The 24,230-nt window shown below is 29.1% G+C and overlaps 1 long non-coding RNA gene across 3 annotated transcripts in view; it reads right to left on the bottom strand.

Moving 5' to 3' along the window:
- LOC132740477 (uncharacterized) overlaps positions 1-24,230 on the bottom strand; it is a 102,662-nt gene that overhangs the window by 31,117 nt on the left and 47,315 nt on the right. For all 3 annotated transcript variants that reach the window (XR_009627167.1, XR_009627165.1, XR_009627166.1), the window contains exons 2-3: positions 20,942-20,982; positions 13,712-13,861 (exon numbers count right to left, since the gene is read on the bottom strand). This is a non-coding gene — a long non-coding RNA (uncharacterized LOC132740477). The remainder of the gene's footprint in view (positions 1-13,711; positions 13,862-20,941; positions 20,983-24,230) is intronic.

The raw sequence follows: 24,230 nt of genomic DNA, 5'->3' as shown, positions 1-24,230 counted from the left end.
TGGTAATATGACTTCGGTACAAATTACACAGTCACCATAACTGTACTTAATTCCAATATGCAAAAGAAGCAAAAACTTGCTCAGCTCTATGGCCAATGTGTTACTTTAGGAAACGACACTATAATGGGAAAGTTTTAAAGCAATAATAGTTGAATCATTTTTTGGCGTTCCATGGGCCTTAAAGTAATAACCAAAACACTTTGAAACAAATTGAGTAAAATGAAAAATTACACTAGTTTTAAGGCATTATCAAACATCCAGTTTAAACACTATCTAAACACCTTATATTATTTGCCGTAGCACTATGCTAGTTGAAAAATAAGTCATGTTTTAATTAACAAAAACATTAGTTATATCTAAAATAGTGTAAAAATACAGTTAACTCTTATTATAACGATATCGATTAAAATTATACACCGCTTATGATGTTGCCGCGGCCCCAACACTTGTATTCAAAATGGTTGCTTTTCGGATACAACGATATAAATTTGTATCCAGATTTGTAAACACCATCGATATTAAGTATTATAAAGTATTAAGTCTTAAAGATTAGATAATTTTCTTTATACCATTTTCTAAGAAGGTTTCATTCAATTCAAGAATTTCGGAACTCCTCCTTTTTAAATTGTTAACAAACATAGATATAGTTTTTCTGACAGAAAAGCTCCTTTGTCCAAATATAGTATTCCATTAATAAAATGTCAAATGAAGAAATAGATGTGAAATGACATTGCGTTGCTGAAACAAAAACTCTTATCTGGGTGATACGTAAATGCTCCATTTAAATGGAAGTGTTTTTACGGTATGACGCTTTCTATAATACTGCTCCTAAGAAAATTTTCTAAGATAATAAAACGTTTCATCATTACCTATTGGGAAGAAGTACATCTTTAACTTTGGTCAGCTTAAAAACTATCCTCTTTAATTCATCATGATTTAAAAATGGTACTCCGTATAAAGTGTGTGTATATTCAAACTGCTACCATGATATATATAAAAAAAATAAGGTATTCTATTTTAAAGGCCAACTCCTGTCATATTAATCAGTCAAAATTGGCTTTTATTGAGTTTCTTTTAGCCGCTTTGACCGCGCCACCTTCACTGACATACTTTCAATCCATTCAATGAAAAGCAATGTAAGTCAGACAATACAATAATCAAGCGGTTTACTTCTTAATGTTTTCTTTTGAAAAATATATGTGATATATAGCTTAAGAATAGAAAACAATACACGGCAAAGTAAACGAATTAATTGTAAAATTAAAAATTTACTTTACAGATTAATAAAAGATGCTCCTCGTGTAACCAATATTGTTCACATTAAACCAATATGACATATCTAAATCTTTAGAAGAATAAACAGATGCTGTTTATTAGTAAATCGATTTTAATCATTAGTATCTAGCTGATAAATGTGATTGACTGTCAATATGCATATTGTCTCGCGTCTTATACATGTACTTATAAGAGATATATTACAGATAAAATGAAGTATTTAGTGGACCGAGTTTGAAATATATCTGTTGACAAGTTATAAATACGGAACCCTTAAGCAAATGAAAAAAAAATGTAATAGTTCATCTAATTTGAGGGAAAGATGAAGATATGATATTTTATTAAAATAACCTCGGCAAATATGTACTGATAATGTACTTTATAGAATGAATGTTATTTCTTGCGGCAAACATCAGCTTTATATCAACTGACAAGTTGATTCTAGTGTACTTTATCTTAAGTCAGAATGAAATAAAACAAGGTCGAATGTAAATAGTTCATCAAATGGAGGGATTGATGAAGATTGACATTTTATAAGAATTATCTCGTCAGATATGTATCGATAATGCATTTAATAGAATGAATTGCACAATGTTGCATTAATTTGTTAGATATTTCTTACGTCAACCAACTGACAGGCTGATTCTAGTGGACTTAACCTAAAGAAAGAAAGAAATAAAGCAAAATGTCGCTTACAGTACACAAACAATTTGGATCAATAAAATTATTGCTCAAAAATATTTTTAAGCATGCACATTTCTGCTAACGATATGCATTTCTAAAATTCATTTCAATACTTTGTCAACGTTAAGGTAATCATTAAACCCTCCTCTTCTGTTAATACCAAATACACTTATTTCATTTTTAAATTAATTCATTTTTTACATTTCAGCATTTTGTGATAAATAAGGAATTTGCTTTGCTATCTTCGAACAATTTAAATACAAACGTACTATTATGGAATAAAGTTATAAGTCACTTGCACGGATGTAAGTAAATAATTACTTTACTCATTATTCAATAATTTGATTTGTTTGAATTAAAATAAAAAAAAAATACTTACGACAGGTGTTTTTCTGGTGGAAATTAAATCAATATCAACCTCTAAGGCCTGTCCTTACAAAAAGAATTATCCTGAGATCTAATACGAATTGCTGCGTATCACTGGTATTAAAATTATGAAACTGTTGCTGCAATGCGCGCAAATTCTCTTTATTTTACCCTGGGCAGCTGCAAGTGCTGCATTTGCTAATTCATTTTATGTAACTCAAGACAGCTGCAAAACTGCAAAATTCTGTCTCTCAGAAAAGATGTCATTGATGATTGTCCTGACTTAATGTCATTTAGATCTTATGCCCAAAAAGTAACTTACACTATTGACAGTTTGTGTCAATTCTTACATTTGACTTCTACAAGAATTATGCATCTCCCATCAGTGACTTGTATTTGTTGACATTTCCAATTGTAAGAAATAGATGACTTGCTCCATTATCTTAGAAGGAAGTAACGCATAAGATTACAGCACAGTGATAGAGGCTGATTATGTGGAATAATTGACCCACATTTTGGTCACGTTACTGACTATCTATTTATTTAACACGTTTTAAAAAGCTAATAATAGGCGTACTTGATTGTGATGATTAATTCAAATGAAAAAAGAATATTTTTTTCGAATAAGAGAGAATATTTTTATACAGTACGTATCATAAAAGAATCAGATATCGAACCAGATATAAGAATGGAAGTAGGTCATCATAAAGTAAATCATGTCTTCGTACATAAAGTTGTAAAACAATTTTAGCCGATTTTCTTGAATTCCGATCTTGTGTTTGATGACAGCATTGTTCTATCTCATATTACACATTAAAAAAGTGTTGTGTTTGACAGAATTGAATTGTCATTTTAGCAGTGATATATTTCAGAGAAAAAAAACCGTAATTATTTAAGTCTAATCAAGTTAAACTTAACCCAATGCAAATGATGTTGTTCATAAAATCATCAAAATGCACAAAAGTATGAAAGGATTCAGCAGATGAACTGGTCAGTTGGTTATTTCCGATTAAATTAGGTTACATACATTCTTTGACTGCGAGTAATGGCAGCTTAATCATTTCAAAACAACGAATTCGCAGGTCATGCTTTACCCTCGAAATCTAACTAAAACAAGAAAGATTATGCATGTCTTGAAATGCTTAGTTATTTTCTTTTGCTATAATATTATAAATTGTGCCTTACAACAATGATACACCTTCACGATATTTAATATCATAACAATATAAAAAGGAATAAAAACAATTAAGTGTTATTCTCATTAACAGGACACATGCATATCTTAAAGGTTCTTAAACCTTTAGAAATGAGGGCAATGTTTTCTTTTTAGAAATGACAAAAACTGTTGAGTTCTTTTTAAAAAAACCGGATTCAGAGTATGTTTAACGTTCATTACCTGAAAAAGTGGGGAGATATGAAATAATGTGTCTTGGAAATTGCCATATGTAACAATTTGGTATTTTAACTTCCGTACTTAAGCTAAAGATTGTTCAGCTCTAGGGCTATATTTGTAACTTAAGGAAACGACACTAAAATGTGAAAGTTTTAAAACAATTATGGTTAAATCAATGTTTGGCGTTCAATGGACATTTCAATTACTAGTATAACCAAGGCACTTTTCATACAAACTAAGTAAAATGACAAATTACATTTAAAATTTAGTTTTAGGGCATTATCAAACATCCAATTTTAAGAGGTAAAAATAGTTGAATAGCTTGTTATACTATTTTGAACTAAGCAAGATAAAAATCATTTCTGATATACATTTGATTGTTATAACTTAAGAATATACGAGGAGCACATAATAAAGATGCAACATTCGTACCTGTTAAAACTATTCGTATTCCAGTGCGCAATTCTTTCTAAGACATATCTAACATGTCTTTGATTGATCAAATCAGTACAATCTTTCTGCCCATTGTTAAAGATCTCTAATATAGAGTCTTATTTGGTTAATAACTTACCAACATCATATCCTAATTAGGCAAATCAGTCAAATTAATTAAACAAAAGATGTTAAAAAAGGCAAGATTCAGCTAATGAAAATGGTCAATTGGTTATTTTCGATTGAATTTGTTTCTATGCATTCTTTGATTGCGAGCAATGGCAGCTTAATTATCATTTCAAATTATTAAAAACACACATCATGCTCCCCCCAATAAAAGAAACTTTAAAGGGTTATACATGTCTTGAAAGGCATAGATAATTGCTTTTGCTATAATATTACGAATTTTGCCTTACAACAATGATACAACTTTAAGCTATTTCATGTCATAACAATATGATAATGGAATAAAAATAATTGTTATTCTAATAAACAGTACATATGCATATCTTAAAGGTACTTAAACTTTTAGAAATGAGGACATGTTACGGACAAACATACATTTATTGTGTTCTATTTTAAAAATGGATTTAGAATATATTTAACGATAATCATCTTAAGAAAGTAGGGCTGGATATGAAATACTTTGTCTTAAAAGATGCCATATGTAACAAATTTAAAGTAGTATTTTGACTTCCATTCAAAATACTCAATCACTATTAATGTAAATACTAAATTCCAAAATGCAAAAAAAGCAAGATATTTTTCAGTTCTATGGTCAATTAGTAACTTTCGGGATACTGTAAAACAGCACTAAAATGGAAACAGGTTTGGAGCATTAATGGTTGAATCATTGATGGGACTGAAAGGGCTTTAAAAGTTATACCAAAATACTTTTGAAGAAAAACCTTATACATGTATTATTATAATGACGAAATACATTTAAGGCATTATCAAACAACCAATACTAATATATGAACATTTTTATTAAATTTCTTTCGTTGTTTATTTTTATCTATCATAAATTCATAATTTAGCAACATAGTTTTTATATAAGAGATTTCCGTTCAATCCTAATTTATGATTAGATAGAAATGATGTGATTAAAATAAGGTAGAGAACGTTCACAATTGCAAAATTTTAGTAGTTACAATTTTTTATATATTTGTACTAGAGGTTATAAGTATTTAATCTGCATCCAATTACTTACTAAGAAAGAAAGAATAAATTTTGTGTTTTAACATATTAGATGGAATTTTAAACAGAAAGTTTCATTATATATCTGTAGACAAAATCTTACTTTTGAATCTGATTGCTTAACAATATAGAATTAAAGAGGTAAACAATATTCAAATAGTTTGTCATTCTATTTTGAACTAAGAACTATGTTAGTAGAAAAGTAATTCATGTTTAACAAAATTAAAAATAATAATCAAAAATAGTTCTTTCAGGTCAAGTACATAATAATTGTTTTATTTTATTAAAAATAGTGCGGAATATAATAGAATAATCTAGTATAAAAATGCGTTTCAGTAAGAAACTAGTGTAACAGTAAACTTCACTTATAACTATAAACTGCTTATAACGATATACCGCATATAACAATGATGTTGCCACGGTCCCGACTCTTGTTTTAAAATTGGTTGCCTCTTGGATATAACGATATAGATTTGGCGGTCCCCTGAATATCTTTATAAGCAGAGTTTACTTAAATAAAATTTGAATGAGTGTCTCATAAAAAATAAATATTTTTATCATTTGTGATAAATAATTTAAGAATATTCGATCAAATTGGAGCACATATTAACGATCCAACGTTCGTGCCCGTTAAAACTATTCGTATTCCAGTGTGCAGTTCTTTCTGAGACATATCTAACACGTCTTTGATTGATCAAATCAGTACGATCGTTCAGCTCACTCTTAAAGATCTCTTTAATTGCTTAAAACAATATAGAAGAACCTAATTTGATTAATAACCTACCAATATTATATCCCAATTAAGCTAACAGCACAGCATCATCCATGTCTTCGGTTAATATATTTCTACTATTTTTAAACCAAATTCAATCAAATTCCTATAATCCTTCTGCGAACTACATGTTACTTTACAGTTTACTAGTTTAAGCGGTAACAACTTTGCCGTTATCAAGTAAATTCTCTGTTTACGGCTGCAACTGAAAAGATGTTCCTCTCTATGAAATACTATTGTTACTTCTCGTCTACACGTAATCTATCTCGTTACAAACATTAACCACCGACTTGTAAACACCATCGATAATTATTATCAATATTTTATATCCTGTTGCTGCAAGAACTAATGTACTTTTTATACATATAAATAATAAAAGTGTGTGCAAACTTATTTTCAATGACAGAAAGAATAAGCTATCGGCAAAAGAAATAATATAGAAGCAATAATATACGTAAAACACAAATAATTAAAATACAAAGGGTACATGCGGATAAACGGTGACAAATGATGTTTTTCTTTGATATAACTAATATATCCATTTGCAATCCTGACTATTGTGTTTTCTTTTTTGTTTAATTGACTGTTTGAACATTTATTGTAAATGAATATTTACTTTAAATTTTCAATAATACTAAAAAATAAAAGCCTTTGAAAAATGCAAATGAAAAATAAAAATAAAAAAAGAAAATTGAAAATTTCCTTTGAATCGTCAATTATAAAATACTAAATTTGATTACTTTTAAAAGGTATTTCATTTCAATGTTGTAAATAACATAAATATTTAGCTTGCAGACAATTACATAATTCAGAATAAATACCTCATTCACAAGTTCATTATTGGTTTAAACAAAGGTATTGTGATTTAGATGTCTCATTGACATTTAACAGACAACAGTGATATAAAATATGTTTGTTTTGTTTGTTTTTACGGCGTACCAACACAATTTAGGTTATATGGCGCAGAAACAGGAACTATGATTTTGGCTAAACTCGTGTGTTACACATAAAAACACACCAGGGGGTCAAGGTCACCTTGCCTGCTGGAGCTAAGAGGTTCATGGACTCAAGTTGTTCGAACCAATTTAATTGCCTCTGACGATCACGCAGGGGTAAGCGATATAAATAAGGCTTTTGTTAGATTATGCTTTTGTCATATACAGGAATTGTACAAAACATTGTTGTAGTATTCACCTATTCGTTGATTTTCTTGACAATGGAAGGTTAGATATGTTATCAATGTTATTGTACGGGGTATGTTATAACGTTTGTCGTAGAAAACCTTTATTTAATGTAAAATACGTGATATTTCATTTTATAGATGGAACTATCTATAGATTTTTTATTTAAAATTATCGTCGTAGAAAACAAGTTGATTGCTTTCTTAATATACTTTGATATTTTAGTGACGCACTCAGAAACATCATTCATCATATTCAAACACGCCAGACTAATGTAGTAGAGTATTGCATTGATGGCAAAAAGCATTTTCTATAATGCGACAAATAGTTTCTGGTTAAATTAAAAAGGAAGCATTCAAAGATAGACAACATTATGAAAAGGAAATAATACAACTTAGGTAATGTAAACATCTTTTGAATAAAAGGTGACATATTAATATTGAGCTAAATGTTCTAAAGGGTATTAAGCTATATCTTATGTAATATTTATATGAAATTTATAAACATTAAAAAAATGTTGTTTTTATAATATCTTTGTCGATTCTACAAAATGTTTTAACGTAAAATGTCTCTGAAATTTAACACACATGAATATTACATGTAAAAAGAATAATATATTCCGAACCAAATAAGTATGCTGCTATTGTAAAAAGGCTTTAACAATTACATCGCGCATGTGCCATTCTATGTTATTTTCTACGAACATGTTTTTTTTATACAGGCATTCGGAAGTATTATTTTTTTTCTTTTTTAAACAAGCCCGGCTAATAATTCTTAGAGCAGATATACTCGTATAGCTTTTTATATACATGTAACTTAAAGACATGTAAACTACTTTAGAAAGTAATGTCAAATAGTGATAGAAAATCGACAAGACTTTAAATTGAGTACTTGCTTTTATATGAGTTAAGAAGAGCGGAATAAACTAGGAATTGATGCATGGTTTTATGTTCAGAAATGCATTTGCCTTGATTTGATGAATAGAGAGAAGTTACGCAGTAAATTGAAGCAGTGTTCTCGCAAAGTTCAAAGTTTTCAATACGCATAAAACAAGATATAATAACAAACAACATGCAATAATAAACAACATATAACAGCTTTCATGGGATATGCATTGAAAAAAATGTAATGAGTTCCACTGTGATATATATGTTCAAATGTAAGTCACAATGCGAGAAGTGACAGACAGTTATCGGAATTTAAATCGTGGTATCAGTCTAAGAATGTCGCATCCAATTGATATTTTTAGGCCAAAACATTCCAGTCCCATAATTCATTTTGACTCAAACATACAAGTCGAAAGTAAATTACAATAAAATTATTGTGTTTTTTTTTCATATCTACCATACCTATTTTGCACCATGTTATCGTGACCTCAATATTATATCCATTTGTCCGAATATATCAATATAATATGTATTGAACAAAATGACAAACAGGGGCAATGAAATCATGGCATAAAACAAACAGGACCTCTGTATTGGGTCAAACAGTAATTCTAATTCGATTCAGGGGTAGGTTTAATTAGATAATCATGTGGCAAAGCAAATTCAAATGTATCTTTAAACTAAGTAATTTTGATACTCTTTAATGCCTAGAAATTATACTTTCTAACTTGCTAGTTTAAAAAAATCAAAGGAAGTTCATTTTGTTAGAAAAATTATTTGTACACAGTAAGTATAACTGTAGAGCACTATCGACATCATAAAAGTTTAGCGATAAACAAAAGGTTAGTCACTTGTGTGTACAATTTTACCCGATTCACCTGATAATAATAACACCAGCTCAACAAATAGTCAATATAAATGTAAACTCAGCAGAATAAATTTTCGTAAATTAAACTATAACTGTTTCAATCAAATCATGATAAAAATCCACCATAAAACAATGTTGTGCATTCAAATGAACGAAAAGGAAAACCATTAGTTCTTTGACAAGCTCTTTCCTATTCTCGTTTCATATGATAAACTGTTCGATTGATTATTTCCGATTAAACTATGTTATACAAATTATTTGATTGCGAGCAATGACTACTTGATTACAAAATGAAGAAGCACACGCCATGCTTATCCCTGACAATTAATCTAAACTTTAATGAAAAGATGAACCTTTAAACATGTTAACATCTGTAAGACTTTTAGTAATTTCTTTTTGTTACAATTTACGTAGTATCTCAAAGATACTATGTCAAGATATTTATTATTTTAAATACATGTATATATATATATTATATATACATGTATTATTGTTCTTTAAACAAGGAATTTCCATTTACAGTAACAATACATTGTCTATATTGAGACATACAAAAAACCAAATGTGATGAAATTCGATTCACATCGTAATGAAAAAGAAAAAGAAAAAAAGATTTAAGTGAGGATTTAGAGAATGCTTTTGTTTTACTTCGGGTTCGTACACCAAATGCTATATGTACATTGTCTTTATGTGTTTGCTTTGTCACGACTTGTTATGTGCTTTTAACCTTCTCGAACATTTAAAAAAAAGAACTTAATACATATTTTATGTTTCATTTGTAAAAATATATATGACGTTAAAAAGTTAACACAAGGTTTAAAAAATACAGAAGGAATTTTGACAGGTTTAAAACTTTTTCGACATACTCGGTATTTTGAGTAAAGCGAGTTTGAGCTACAAAATGGCAGCTGATTTGTTCTGTTTTCAGACCAACCGTGTTAAATACTCATTTGAATTGAAGGACGTCACAATACTTGACACCGACTTGTGAAAAGATTTTTTTATCTGAGTCAAAGGGTAGAACACCATAATAATATAAAGTTCAAGTTCAAAATAGAAGAAAATACTCTTTAAGACAAATAATCAAACTGAAGCTTTGCACGCAATGTGGCACCTAAAATTACATTGAGGACATTATCAAACATCTTATTTGTGAACATTTAATTAATTTTTGTTCTTTTCTCTATTATAATTCTTTGAAAACACAGGGATCAGATCATATATATATTTTTATCTTTGTACGATATTGTATAATTATGGCAGAGAAAAATCATGGTTACTTCTATCTACCTGTGCAGCAGAATACAAATATTTTATCAACTACCTTTTATCGAATTTCGTACTTAGACTAATGGACTTGCTGTTTTGGTATAATTATTTAGTCACACGAAACGTCATTTCCAACATTTCATCAGGTTCCCTAACATAAGATCTTCCTTCCAAATATCATTTTAATTCCCCGTTTTTGGACACCCTATTCAGTGTTCATGGAATGGTATGGAAATGTAGCATTGACTATTAAACCGTAGGAATACATCTTTGCCTGTTTTTGATATTATGTCTTAAAGATGAATTTTGCAAACACCGGCGCTAGAATGCATGTACGACAGAGTGCACACACTAATGCCAACAATTAAATGTTGAATTGAATCGAACCTGAAATATTTTCAATTTTGCCATGTTTGGCAATCTTTGCGGTTTCCATTTTGATATATGCTTAAATATTTGGCTAAATATGACCATGAGATAAATATTTGCTTCCGTGTTTGTAGACTATAATTTAATAGTACGACAACCAAGTCTCACAAAATCAGGTGACTACATACCAAAACAATCTCTTTTATTCAGAAATGAAAATGTATCCAATGATTCGTCTACTAATCTTTTAAAAAGATATAAACCAAACACAAGTTGTCCGATTACTTACTACATACAGTCCAGAACTTTTAAAATCGTGAAACCTCTGAAATCTAAACTTATGGCTAGCCCTACAGGTGTTCGGTTTGAATTTTCTTTGTAAATCATAAACTACGTTTACCGATATCAACGTTAAGATATTATATTTTAAAACTCTAAAAAGCTCAGTCTATAAACACAAATGCAGCTGAAAGCTTTGAATACAGTTTAACTATACGTAAGTAAGCTCGTAACTAACATATAAACACTATGGTTAATTATATACGAAAGACCGGTAGGGCCATTTCAACTTCATGAATTCCGGATTTCAATCTTCATGAATCTTCATGAATCCACAATTTAAACTTCGTGAATTCCCGTTTTCAACATACGGAATTCACGAATTCACGATTTCAGCTTCATGTATTCACGATTTCAACTTCACGAATTTACGATTTCAACTTCAAGATTTCACGATTTCAACTTCACGAATTGACGATTTCAACTTCAAGAATTCACGATTTCAACTTCACGAATTCACGATTTCAATTTCGTGAATTCACGATTTCAACTTCGAAAAAATCAATTTCATATTTTTATCTTTCATTTCTTTTATAAATAAAATTGTGTGTTTTTTCCATGATACAATGAAATAATAAAATTTAAAATATAAGATCTAGATAATTCAGAAAAAAATGTTTCATTCACTAGTGTTTTTTTTGGATTATAAAAAAAAATGTAGTATTGTTATTTTTATGTCTCATTTGGTCCTTTTAAGACAATAATAGTAATGATGCCTTTTAGATAAGACTACCATGACTGTGACAGAGCACAAATCATAACTGTTGAATTATCTCTTTCTGAGATTGTATTGATAACGGGAAGGAATGAGATGTTATCATACGTTATTAAATGATGTGGTATTTATAGGGCTCTACCAAACAGAAACCAAATTTTTATAGTTGTTATTCTCATTTGATAGATTGGGATATCTTTTGTTTAATTAACTAGTGTCGAGATGGACGACATGTTGATTGTTTTGATTAAAATGCATTAATATCTAAAGGCACATTAGCCCTAAGAAATGCTAACGTTCATTGTTACTATCGTGTTACAACTTTTAAGTTACTCATTGGTCATAAATTTAAAGATGAACTATATTTTGCTTATTTTGCCCTTTTGCAATTGGAATATAACTTTTGTGGAGTCTTTCGTTTGCATTTTGCTACCTTTTCAACAGATTATTACACATTTAGTGAAAATTTCTTTCATTAAATAATAACTTATATTCTCTAAATCAATTACTTAGACATTACTAAACATATTTTTGACCCTCCTTTAGATTTTTGTTTAAATTCTGTGGCATGATGTGCCTTTAAGTGATACAGAAAAGACCACCTACTTCAAAGTGTCTCCCAAAAATAAAAAATAAAACTTCAACCAATTTTTTATTTACCCAAAACAAATAGTGAACGTAATAAAATACAAGGCAAAAAAGGGAATATTAATAAAAAATAATAACCCGTGAAATAAAACGTGACGTTTTAGTCATGAGCAAAATGATATAATACAAAATTTATGCAAATGTAAAGCTTATAGTCTTCTATATCGTTTGCTTATTCATATTACTTTATGTTTACATTGCAATTCTCTTTCTTATCAATTGCACACGGAGAAAAGTGTATCAAGTCATGTATACGAGCAGAATATTCTATCAGGTTTAATAGCAAGTAGAGTATTCAACAAGTTACAAATGCCCGCAATATCAAGAACAGATATCCTCATTCACTTACAGCAATTTCTTAGTTTTACATTTGCTTAAAATATTAAAATTACTTCCGCAATATAAAATTACATTAACCAATAGAATCACTTTAACTTTTAATGTATTCCTTACTTTTTCTATTTTTGAGAAAAATAAGAAATTGGATTGTTTAGCACGTACGATTGAAATATATTTCACAGAATGAACTGAATATTTTCAAGAATGGAACTAGCTACGACTGCAAATATAACAGCAGTATGTTGACGAGTGAAATATATTTTTATCTCACATGTAAAAATAATCGAATGTTCTTATTAAAAGTCTTTTTTATCATTTCATTTTGACAAACATATGTACTTTCCTTCACGATTTTAATTCGCCAGAGTTCCAATGATGAAAAGTAAATTTTTAAAAATTTCTCGAATTGTGCTACATTTTTAGCACGATATGTCCAAATATTCATGAGTTACCATAATCATGTACATTTTACTAACAATGATGTTTTTTGAGGAAATTTCATTTATACATGATAAATTATTTTCACCCGCATTCAAATAAATTTTTGTTACTGCAAAATTATATTTTGATAGTTTCACTGTGAAATCATCAAAACATGATTGCAACTATTCTAAAGCGTGTAATAAATGCAAATCAGTAAAATCTTTCAAATATTTTATTTCTTTTTTATTTGTGGTGTTATACAACATATCTCAAGTGATTCAAGAATAACATAAGCCGCGTCACGACAAAACCAACATAATGGGTTTGCGACCAGCATGGATCCAGACCAGCCTGCGCATCCGCGCAGTCTGATCTCGATCCATTCTGTTCGCTTACAAACCCTATAACACGTAGAGAAACTGATAGCGAACAGCATGGATCCTGATCAGACTGCGCGGATGCGCAGGCTGGTCTGGATCCATGCTGGTCGCAAACCCATTATGTTGGTTTTGTCGTGACGCGGCTCACATAATTTTAAGACGAGAAAAACTTACCAATTGTGATAATTCCTTCAATTTATCTTCAAACTTATTCTTAATTCAGAAGAGATTTACACCTACTAGTAAACTGAAACTCAACTGTCCTGATTTAACGAATTATACATTCACTCCCTTTTTAGTTTCACAAAAGCTTTCCGTTCCGATCTGAAAATGCAAATGTGAACCACTTTGTCTTAAAATATATTTTATCTAGTTTATCTACTCGTATTACTTGATATTGACATTACACAGATGTGTATTGTTAATTGCACGCAAAGAAAACAATAAGACTTGTAAATGTATGAAACAAATATATCTAGTACAAATTTTACTGTCTGAATAATACCACTCGTTTTTAAAAGCACAATTACAACATCGACAACTTAGAGGTATATTTCGCTTTAGAAATATTTTTGTCCTTGAAGAAGAAAGTACGGCGGCACAAAGGTGACATGTATGTGTTTTTATTTATCTCGTTGCATGTAAAAGTAAGTTGTTAAATTTAAAAAATCATAATATATATTATGTTTTCTGATTGGTTAATTATTTCGTTCGCACGACTTAGTTATCTCGATCCAACGACTAAGTACCTCGTGGCCACGACATAGTATCTCGTGGCCACGACTTAGTAACTAATGGCCACGACATAGTATCTCGTGGTCACGACTTAGCTATCTCGTGGCCACGTCTTAGTAACTCGTGGCCACGACATAGTATCGCGTGGCCACGACTTAGCTATCTCGTGGCCACGACATAGTATCTCGTGCGAACGTGATAAATAGAAACACACACGTCACCTTTGCGCCACCGTTAGAAAGGGCAAACGTAGATTTTTAATGGATTGTGAACAAGTGGGATGCTGATCATATGAAAAAAATGGTGGTAGAATGATTCCTGTAGCAAAGTGTCAAAAGTTTAAAATTTGTACTAAAAGATTATCATATAACAACTATTGATATTTTGGCAAAATATTGTTCAACATTTTTCTTTGTCATATTGTTTAAGAATGCGGAGTGATGCATAGTATCTATTTTCTTAAACTATGCTTTGAGCAATACCTGTTTATATTGCATATGTATGATTCATAGAATATAATGCTTTCGGAACTTAATTAAGGAACTGATATCATTAAAATCAAAATGATATAAATCATTCTTTTCTTTTGACAGCAAACTTCAATTAATATGTAGAGGTTAGGTAGATCAACTTAAACGCAGAGAAACAATTCATTTTGATCAACATCATATGAACTAGAGAACGCTAATGAAGAACAACATTTTGTTTATCTTTAAATCTTTGACAAAGCTCATATTATGTATGAGTTACAAATTGAATTGATTGCCAAAGCTGTCGAATTGGTTTTATTATGTTTCGTTCGTGTGTGTGTTTTGTGTTTTCTTGTTGTTGTTGTTTTTTGTTGTTTTTTGTTGTTGTTTTATTGTGTGTTTTTTTTTTTCAAACAAAGGTATTCAATATTAAAAACAAAATATAATGATTAAGGTAAAAAGCATAAAACGCAGGTGTTCAAAACTTCCCCATTTTCAGCTTATGCAAAGTTATGTCAATTGAAAAGTTCTGTCTGCATGGTTTATCTGCATTTTTTTTCACATTTTTATTAGTAAAAATTTATTGTTATATTGTTACGACTGTATATCTATTTACATAATTAAGATTGATATGTTCATCCTCACCTTCATACTGATGAGACATATATATCGCGTACAATAAAGACATATCAACGACATTTTTATTCATTTGTTCACTTTCCTTTACTGATGATATATAATTAAAAATGTTCCTAATAAAATTGCTATTATGTGATCATGGTTATTTCTTCAGTTTTTAGTATCGGACACTTGTTCGCAAAGGTAATTCGGTCAGACTTTGCTTGCTTAATAAAGATATATACATTCCAGAAAACAATTAAAAAGGCAATATTTATGATAAAATTTAGCATGATCATAAAGTATGTAAATTGGAAAAATAAAGCCTAAGGAATTACTAATTATTTTGGCAATTGCAAATATATAAATATACATAAATACCTTTATTTCATCCAAACCTATCAAAACATTTAAAATAGTAAATCCTTATGTTGCTCAACCCAATCTTCTTTACCAGAGGAACCATTATCATTTGAGCAATGATAGAATTGTTAAATTATGCTATTACAATTTGTTTATCATGAATAATGTAGTGTTAGATTACTTTTATATCCCTGTATTGATACCTTTGATGATTAATTACACCATATAGCTTTTTAAGAGATGTCGGATAAAACCTCACATTTATTGGTTCAGGTAAGTTCGTTTTCAGTTCAACTATTGATCAGGCTTGAAGGCTTGTGTTTCTTTTTGTTCTTGTTTTCTTTTTAAAAAAACTTTCAGCTAACTGGAAATCGTGGTTAAACATGGTTTCTGAATGAATTATTCAGGTATAAAAGAGTTACGATAAATATTATTGGAAAACAGTAAATTCGTGCAATAAAAACAAAGTAAAATATACAATGTCTGATGAATAGTACAGCTGAATGCAATGTCGTAAGCAGTATTTAATCATAAACACAGGAATTGATATCAATATATATGTTCTCCCTAGGTATATCTTTCACTGAGTCAATGAATGATAGTTTAAACGTATAGGTTTGTTTTAAGGTACATTTTAGATGAGAACTGTAACGTGAAATATCACCAACATAATTCGACACTGTACGCGTCGCTATATAAATTGATTATAGAGATATTGAACTAACATGTTAAGGTCACAATATGTTTTTGTGTACATCAGGGACTTTAATTCTGTGTGTAAATGTATTTTAATTTATTAACTTGTTATGCACATTCGACATTTTAACTAAAGAATTTTCTCAGATATCTTATATTGTCGTTACATGACATATAGTATCAAAACTGAAGGTTAGGTACGAAAAGACAGATTTCAGGGGAAAATATAACATTATCATGGCGATTTACTGTAGTTCATGGCCTATATATCTTAAGAATTTCCCCATGTGTCTATGATTTCCGACATTTATATATCAATAGTTACCTTTTGGCCTGCATGACAAACCGCTATGCTTAGAGTACAAATGCTTTCAAAACATAATCAGCTAGGTAGGGAATAACAGTTTATCTTAAGGAACGGGAATGTACGGTTTGAAATGACATATACGATTGTATATTTAATTAGATACGAGTAAATACCTTTACCAATAAAATTACAATAGCAATAAAAGTATTTATTTGTTGAATAAAAATGAACATGATATTCCCGTTAACTTGTACTTGTTAATACTTGAATATTAATGAGGAAAATGTTTTTTAACTTTATTAATCTAAAAGCAATTATCGAAAATAACCCTATTTTTTAATTTTTGGAAACATCCTTCTAGTCATTTTATTAAAGTTACAAATATTGATATAAATAGAAAGAAAACTATTAGCATTGACCCATTGAATGATTGCTTCAATTAAATTTATATGTTTTTTGTATTTGATGCATTACAGACTCCATCTATTAAATTATACACATTAAATGTTTGTTAATAAAATGAAAATTGAAACAATCTAAGATGCAATAGCATAACTTTTTATCTATTTTTGGCATAAGTAAACTGAAAACCAAAGATTTTTAGATGCATTTTTAGAACATAGTTTATCAGAAAAGGTAATTCTTTTGAGTAAGTAATTAGACAAAATAACATTTATTTTCATCAAATAAAACATCAATGCAGGTAAAGTAAAACTTCATATTCTCAAAGACACTAGCTTTATATATCCCAATGATGGATGTCACAGGCTGTGTCGACGACCTCACACAGACTAAATATACCCACTCCAACTCGTACGGATTTGTTAACTACATGTCTGACTTATTTAAATGGGCACATGTTCGAGTTCTATAAACGTGCAGAATACAATACCGTTATTGACTAGACTCCAAATTAATCGACTCCTAACTTCTATTTGAAAGGTTTTAATTTCAAAGTAGACAAGAACATGGCACAATCCAGACAGATATAAAGACTTCGTGATGGGTTTATCAGATTAATTCAAATTACAAAAAAAGACACTTTAGAAGCATTCTAAATATCAAGAAAAGATTTAATAATTTCCAACTTCAATACATTTTAAGATACGCAACTGATTATTTAAAGTGAGATCATCATTGAACATTGCCAGCCGTTTTACGCACATACGTTCTCTGAACGATTTTTCATTTAATATGTAAATAGTTATCTAATTTTCATTGTTTAAGAGGTGGTTATTAAATATATCATATTCATCATGACACTTCAACCTAAATAAACCTTATTTATTAAGTCATAATATATTTCGTTTTATGATTATCCGTTTCTGAAAAATATATTTAAAAAAAACTTATATACATTGAAGTAATAGTATTTCTATATCAGTTCTTCAAAATGTTCGTCTGTTGAATTTAAAAGACATAGCAAAAGATACAAATGCACTGTTAAGGAATTATCGCCATCATCTAAAAAAAACTATAACACAATACTGCTCTAACCAATAAGCAGTTTTTACAATAAGAATCATTTTTTTCAGTTTACATAATTAACACATTCTACAAATAATGGCATCTCGATAGTTGTAAGTCTGTTCTCAATTACAGGTGTATCACTCTTTTGTTTTTGCAACAGACAAATAAATTAGAAATGTTCATATCAAGTTTTATAACAAAAACGGTTACCTTTTCATATTTTCATACTTCGACACATTAAAGGCATTAATTGTTATATCGGTTGCAATAAATTGCAATAGTCTAGTTTATATAATTTTATTTGAAAAATTGACAATTCTTGTTTAATTGTAAAACAATCCCTGTTTTGAGAAGAAAGCTTTCACTTTAAACATTAAAGATAATCATAGTTTAATTCCATTGTAAAACAATTCCCTCATGAACTATTAAACAATCTTTGCTATCATTACCCTCGATGGACCTTCTTGATGAAGATTTAGTAAAATCTGAATGTAATAAATGATTTTTTAATTCGCTTTAAACTTAATTTTACCGCTATAAACGTAAAACATACATGCAACGAAACAACGGTGTATATCATGTGGGAGTATCTCATAATAATTGAATGACATTATTCAGCCGATCAGCTGGGATTAAAACTATAAGAGCAAAATAAATATCATTGTTTTATAAATTCAAGACCCGTAAACACTTGTTAAAGTATCGATAGACTGTGAATAGATATCAAGGACAAATGCAATACCTGCAAAATATTTACATTAAGATTGTATTTTAAATTATTGTTACAAAAATAAATATTATCATGATTTTATGACATGACATAATCAAGATTCTTAGATAACATTTCATTATTATTAGAACTTTTATATTTACTCAGAAATTATGACAAATTGATCCAGGGTGTTTTGATTAATAATTCTTATATTTTTATACTGCTATTTACTACGGTTTTCCTTGTTATAGTTGTATTGATAAGCATCTGCAACATAACAATATTTTAAAGGCAGACACATTATGCCTCAGACACAAATGATTTGTTCCCTTTTCAGAAAATGCAAACAAATTAGCCTGAATAATGGTTATAGAGCACGTTTATAGCTTTGTCATAAAAATAGCAAAATGTAAACAAAATTATAGTATTTTGACATCCATACAATATACCAAATCACTATAACTGTACTTATTGCCTAAAAAGCAAAAGAGCAGGTAATTGGCCAATGAGCACCTTTCTAGACTATAGAGTTCATAAAAAGAAAACGTTTGCCTTTAAGGCAAATTTAGCTGCACCTTGATACATGTATATTTTCACGATGTTTACCGGATTAAATATTTAGAAAAGTAAATATTCATTTATCTAAACTATATATCGAAATGATTAAAGAATACAGAAAATGCTTACCACATGAGAAATATCCGTCAATAGTTGACCATGACATCTTTGGTATTGAATTTAAATGAACTAGTCAAAGTCATATTGTATAAAATCTACATGAACTTGCTAACTGACATTACAACCGTTTTTGTTTAACTAAACCTAAAGTTCATATGACACAGCTGCAAATATCAAGTTAATTGTACAGTAAATTGTTTCCTTTATCTTATAACAAATCTAAAACACATTTTAAAGATGTTAAATAATGCCCGAAGAGCATGTTAGACGTATAACAACTCATGAAAGAAGCAATATAGCACAGTAATGTGTCTTTAAGGTAGCAGAGTGTAAACAAAGTAGTATTTTGACTTCCATACAAAATAGTTATTCACTATAAATAATATACTAATTGGAAACAGAACAAAAGAGGCAAACGGTATTTCTTTAGATGGAAAATGAATTATTGTGTTGCTGTTTATTTTGTTGTTGTTTTTGTTTTGTTTTTTTTTTGGGGGGGAAGGGGGGGGGGGTGGTAACCGTAACAAGATACTAAAAATAAATGTTTTAGAATAAGTATTTGACAATTGATTTGTACGATAGCATTTCTGGGAATTAATTACCAAACTATTATTTTTTACTAAAAGCAGACATACCGTAAACAAACTAAACATAAGAAAGTTTGAAACCACCATACAGAGAAAAATAAAAACATTTTTTAATAATTTAAATCCTTATGGCAGAAAGTGAATAACAAAGAACCAGTACATTTAATCGTAGGGTTACCGTTGATGAAAAGAATATTTATCATTTCACATTATGTTGAACTTGTGACACAACGACATTATCAAGTCTTATCTTGATGTAGCAGCCATTATTTGATAAAAGATAGATAGATGTTGCACATTAGTATTTAAGGACGGTACAGAAGGTAATGCATAACATATATGAAATACTTGTAGTAGTTAAAATATACATACAATGTTCTACCTGTTCTACAGCATGGGAATGTTTGTTATGGTGTGTGCGTGAATGATTTTAAAGCTGCATGCCTCTAGATTCAAGCTGACTTTTTAAATTTTTGATATTGTTAAGTCAACGAATAAAGTAATTAACGTATTGCAAACAACACTTAAAATCTACGAAAGTTACCAAAATAGGCAAGAATATATAAAATCCCATACTACGTCATTCACGTAGTAAAATATGACGAAATCAGTCATTAATTCCTAGTACATTTTTTTCGAGGTTTATTTTCTTGAAATAATCTGAATCATCTGAAGGCATGCAGCTTGAAAAACATTTGTGACTTCAAATTTTATATACTTAAAATATTCTAGAAAATTCATCTATTATAAAATAATATATTCACTTACCAAGACGTTTTCGGGAGCGATTCAAACTGTAATTCTCACTTCTGAAAAAATAATACAATATAATTGTGAGACTAAATTACAAACAGTGAATATTCCATTAGCTTATCGCCTCTGCATCAATCAGTTGTTGGTAACATCTTTATGAATTTAAAACAATATGGCGCACGTTACGCAGTTGCATTCTTCTTGTTGTTATTTATTTATTTATTCTTATTTATATGCTACGGATCAATACACAATAATTATTGAATATCATCACCATGTTTTGCAAGACTAATCACCGACTAGTAACCATATAACATAAATTTTCTGAATTATTTTCGTCTCGTTTATACCAAATGTATGCATTCATTTTCCATAAGATTGTATTTCTAAAGTAAGTAATGGATACTTTCTGACCACTTCACATATTATCTAATTGCAGGGGACGACGACTGGTAACCAATAATGTCTATATCTTAGTAGTGAATGAATGCATACAGCAATGATGTCACGACATAACGTATCAATTTCATATCCTTGTACGTTATTATTTTAAAAGCGGACTTCAAAGTATTGTAGCAATCCACTGAAATTTACTATGAAGTAATCCGGAACGTGTCAATTTCGGTTAAAAAACTTTTTTAAAAAGTAAATAGAAAAAAAATCACAAAGAATCGTCTCATTACTAGATCTCAACTAGATCTCAACACACTTCGTCAAACGAATGAAAAAGTAGGTATGTATGTATGTACCCATTTAATTCGAACCTCTATTTTTATATTTGAAATATACGTAGCACTTGGCCATTTTGTTTTTCTGATAAACCGTATAGATGTTCATTCACTATATATATATATTGCACAAACATGATTGAAGTCATGAATGTAATGTACAGATGTGAATCAGTGTTGGCTCATGAGTAGCATTCGATTTGTAAGAAAATGATGAAAAACATTTTTTTTTTGCTTAAGACGTTCGATGAAATTTTCTTAACGAGTTTTCTTCTTTTTCCTTTTGAGGAAGGAATTTGTTTGATTGACAAAAATGTCATGTTGACAAAATTTTGATTGCTTTCTTTAAATTAAGTTAAGATAATTTTGTTAACAATCACTTTCCCTAATTCAGTTATTTCATTTGATGTTTCTATGTATTTTTTATTATATAATCTGATTGCATCTGTCATGATTTAAAGCAGGTTTGATAATATTGTACATGTACTTTGTAGGAGTTATCGCGACCTAAATATGTCAAAATTAAATGAATATTGAATTGATAATGTGCGAGTAAAATCTTTGAACGATGTTAGGAATATGATTACCATATTTTAAAAGATGTGAGGAAAAAAGGACAATAATTTTATAAAACGTAGTTATCCGTTCTTATCATTTTCTTGAATATAAAAATGTTTGACTTGTATTGCATATGTATATATGTAAATGTATATATTCGGGAAATAAATATGTTTTAACTAAAATATGTGTATTAATACATGAGGTTATGCTGCCTTTGCTTTTAAGGTTAACATATAATTCGCATACGTTTATATGAATAAAGTTTGATCACAAATTTATTATGTACTACATATACGTACTAGAAACTGTTTAATACACATACATAGTTTTAATTGATGTGGAAAAACGAAATCAACAAGTTTATCAAAATATCTTTTTCAAGCATACGAATAAAATATCAATCATCGTGAAATATAAAATTAATCGTAATATTTTATTTTGTAAGAATGAAATTTTTACAAGAGTCATCGTATAACAAACAGCTGATGACCTTAAAAGAAAAAAAACGACAAAGAGTTTTAGAATAACAGATGCCTGTTTGATAAGAAAAGCTTTTTTCATACATTTTACAAGAAAAGTAAGATTGAAATATGTGTATTTAGAGGACCTTTGCACGTGATCCTTAAAAATATGACGTAAAATATTCTAAGACGCTTGCTAAATTGACTTTTATTTTGATTTCTTTAGGGTTTTATAATTAGCCATGCAGACTTTTGATTCGAAGTTTGCAGGCATTATCTCCCCTGATAGACATAATCTTGTCCAAGATAGAAAAAGAATTATTTATGTAATCATATTCTTATTAACTTTACATTGTAATGTAATGTCAGCACGATATCGGGTAACCAAAATCAAGGGACAAAATAATGCAGTAATAAACATTTAATTTAAAGCATAATAAAGCGCAATGCTTTTTCCATGTAAGTATGCGTGTTTTATTGATATTCAAAGTAGATAAACGAAATCGCTGTACTTTGTCTTGCAAGCCTACACAATTCAATTGTACCCTGTTTAGCGATTACCATTACATGTTTCTTCCGAACACTGTACTTATTTTATCTTTTAACGTGTAACCTCCCTGCGATTACAGAAAGTAGACATGTTTATATACTGTGATATAATGTGAAGTAAAAGACGTATTTAAACCTATTGATAAACTACTTGATTGTTTTAAGTGGTATTGGGTTCAGCTTTGTACAAATTTGTCTTCTAAGTGCAGTCGCGGTACATGGCAAAAGCTAGATAATTTCTTCGGCATTGTATTCAACCTTTAAAAGTAATAAATTTAAAATAATAAATAAATAAATTTATAAAAAGCCATTTTAAACAAAATTGCGTGTGTTAGAATTACTATAATTACAAAACGTCATTCTAAATCATTCCCTTCTCATTTTTATTTAGAAATACATTGAACATGTATATTTTTACATAGAGATCCATAAGCAACATTTTAAGTTAATATGTAGATCTTTTCTAAACTGACTGATTGTAAAAACAAATGTTCTATAAAAATGGTTATGTTTTAAGATGAGGCCACTATGTCGATTTTTTCTAAACAGACTAATAGCAAAAAGAAATGTTCCAGAAAAATGGTTATGCTTTAAGATGAGGTCACTTTATAGTAGCTATTCATTTAGAATAGCCCAATTTATCAATGTATTTATCTATTATTGTCTTATTAATGTCTATTTTAGACATTGAGTAACAAAACAATATTAGTTTAAGCTACTTTAAAACATTTATTGTAAACATGTTGTACAAAAAAGACTGTCCGAGTTAATTCTTTAAAATATCATAAAAGTTATTAATTTTCAATATTGTAGAAAGCTGCCACTAAAACACTTATCTAAAACAGTATAATATAAGACTTAATGTGGAGAGAAGTTTAACATGCTTGCTTAATAAAGATGATTTTAAACACCAAACCACTGATGAAAATGCATGTTTACACGACATTTAATATATAATTACTAAAAAATATATTTTTTTCTAAATCGGCATAAAAGAAAGAAAAT

Source organism: Ruditapes philippinarum, unplaced genomic scaffold, assembly GCF_026571515.1.
Source record: "Ruditapes philippinarum isolate M1 unplaced genomic scaffold, ASM2657151v2 ctg550_1_1_1_1, whole genome shotgun sequence".
In the NCBI taxonomy this organism is placed as follows: domain Eukaryota; kingdom Metazoa; phylum Mollusca; class Bivalvia; order Venerida; family Veneridae; genus Ruditapes; species Ruditapes philippinarum.
Note: the sequence above shows the minus strand (reverse complement) of the source record. Positions and strands in the feature narration are given on the sequence as shown.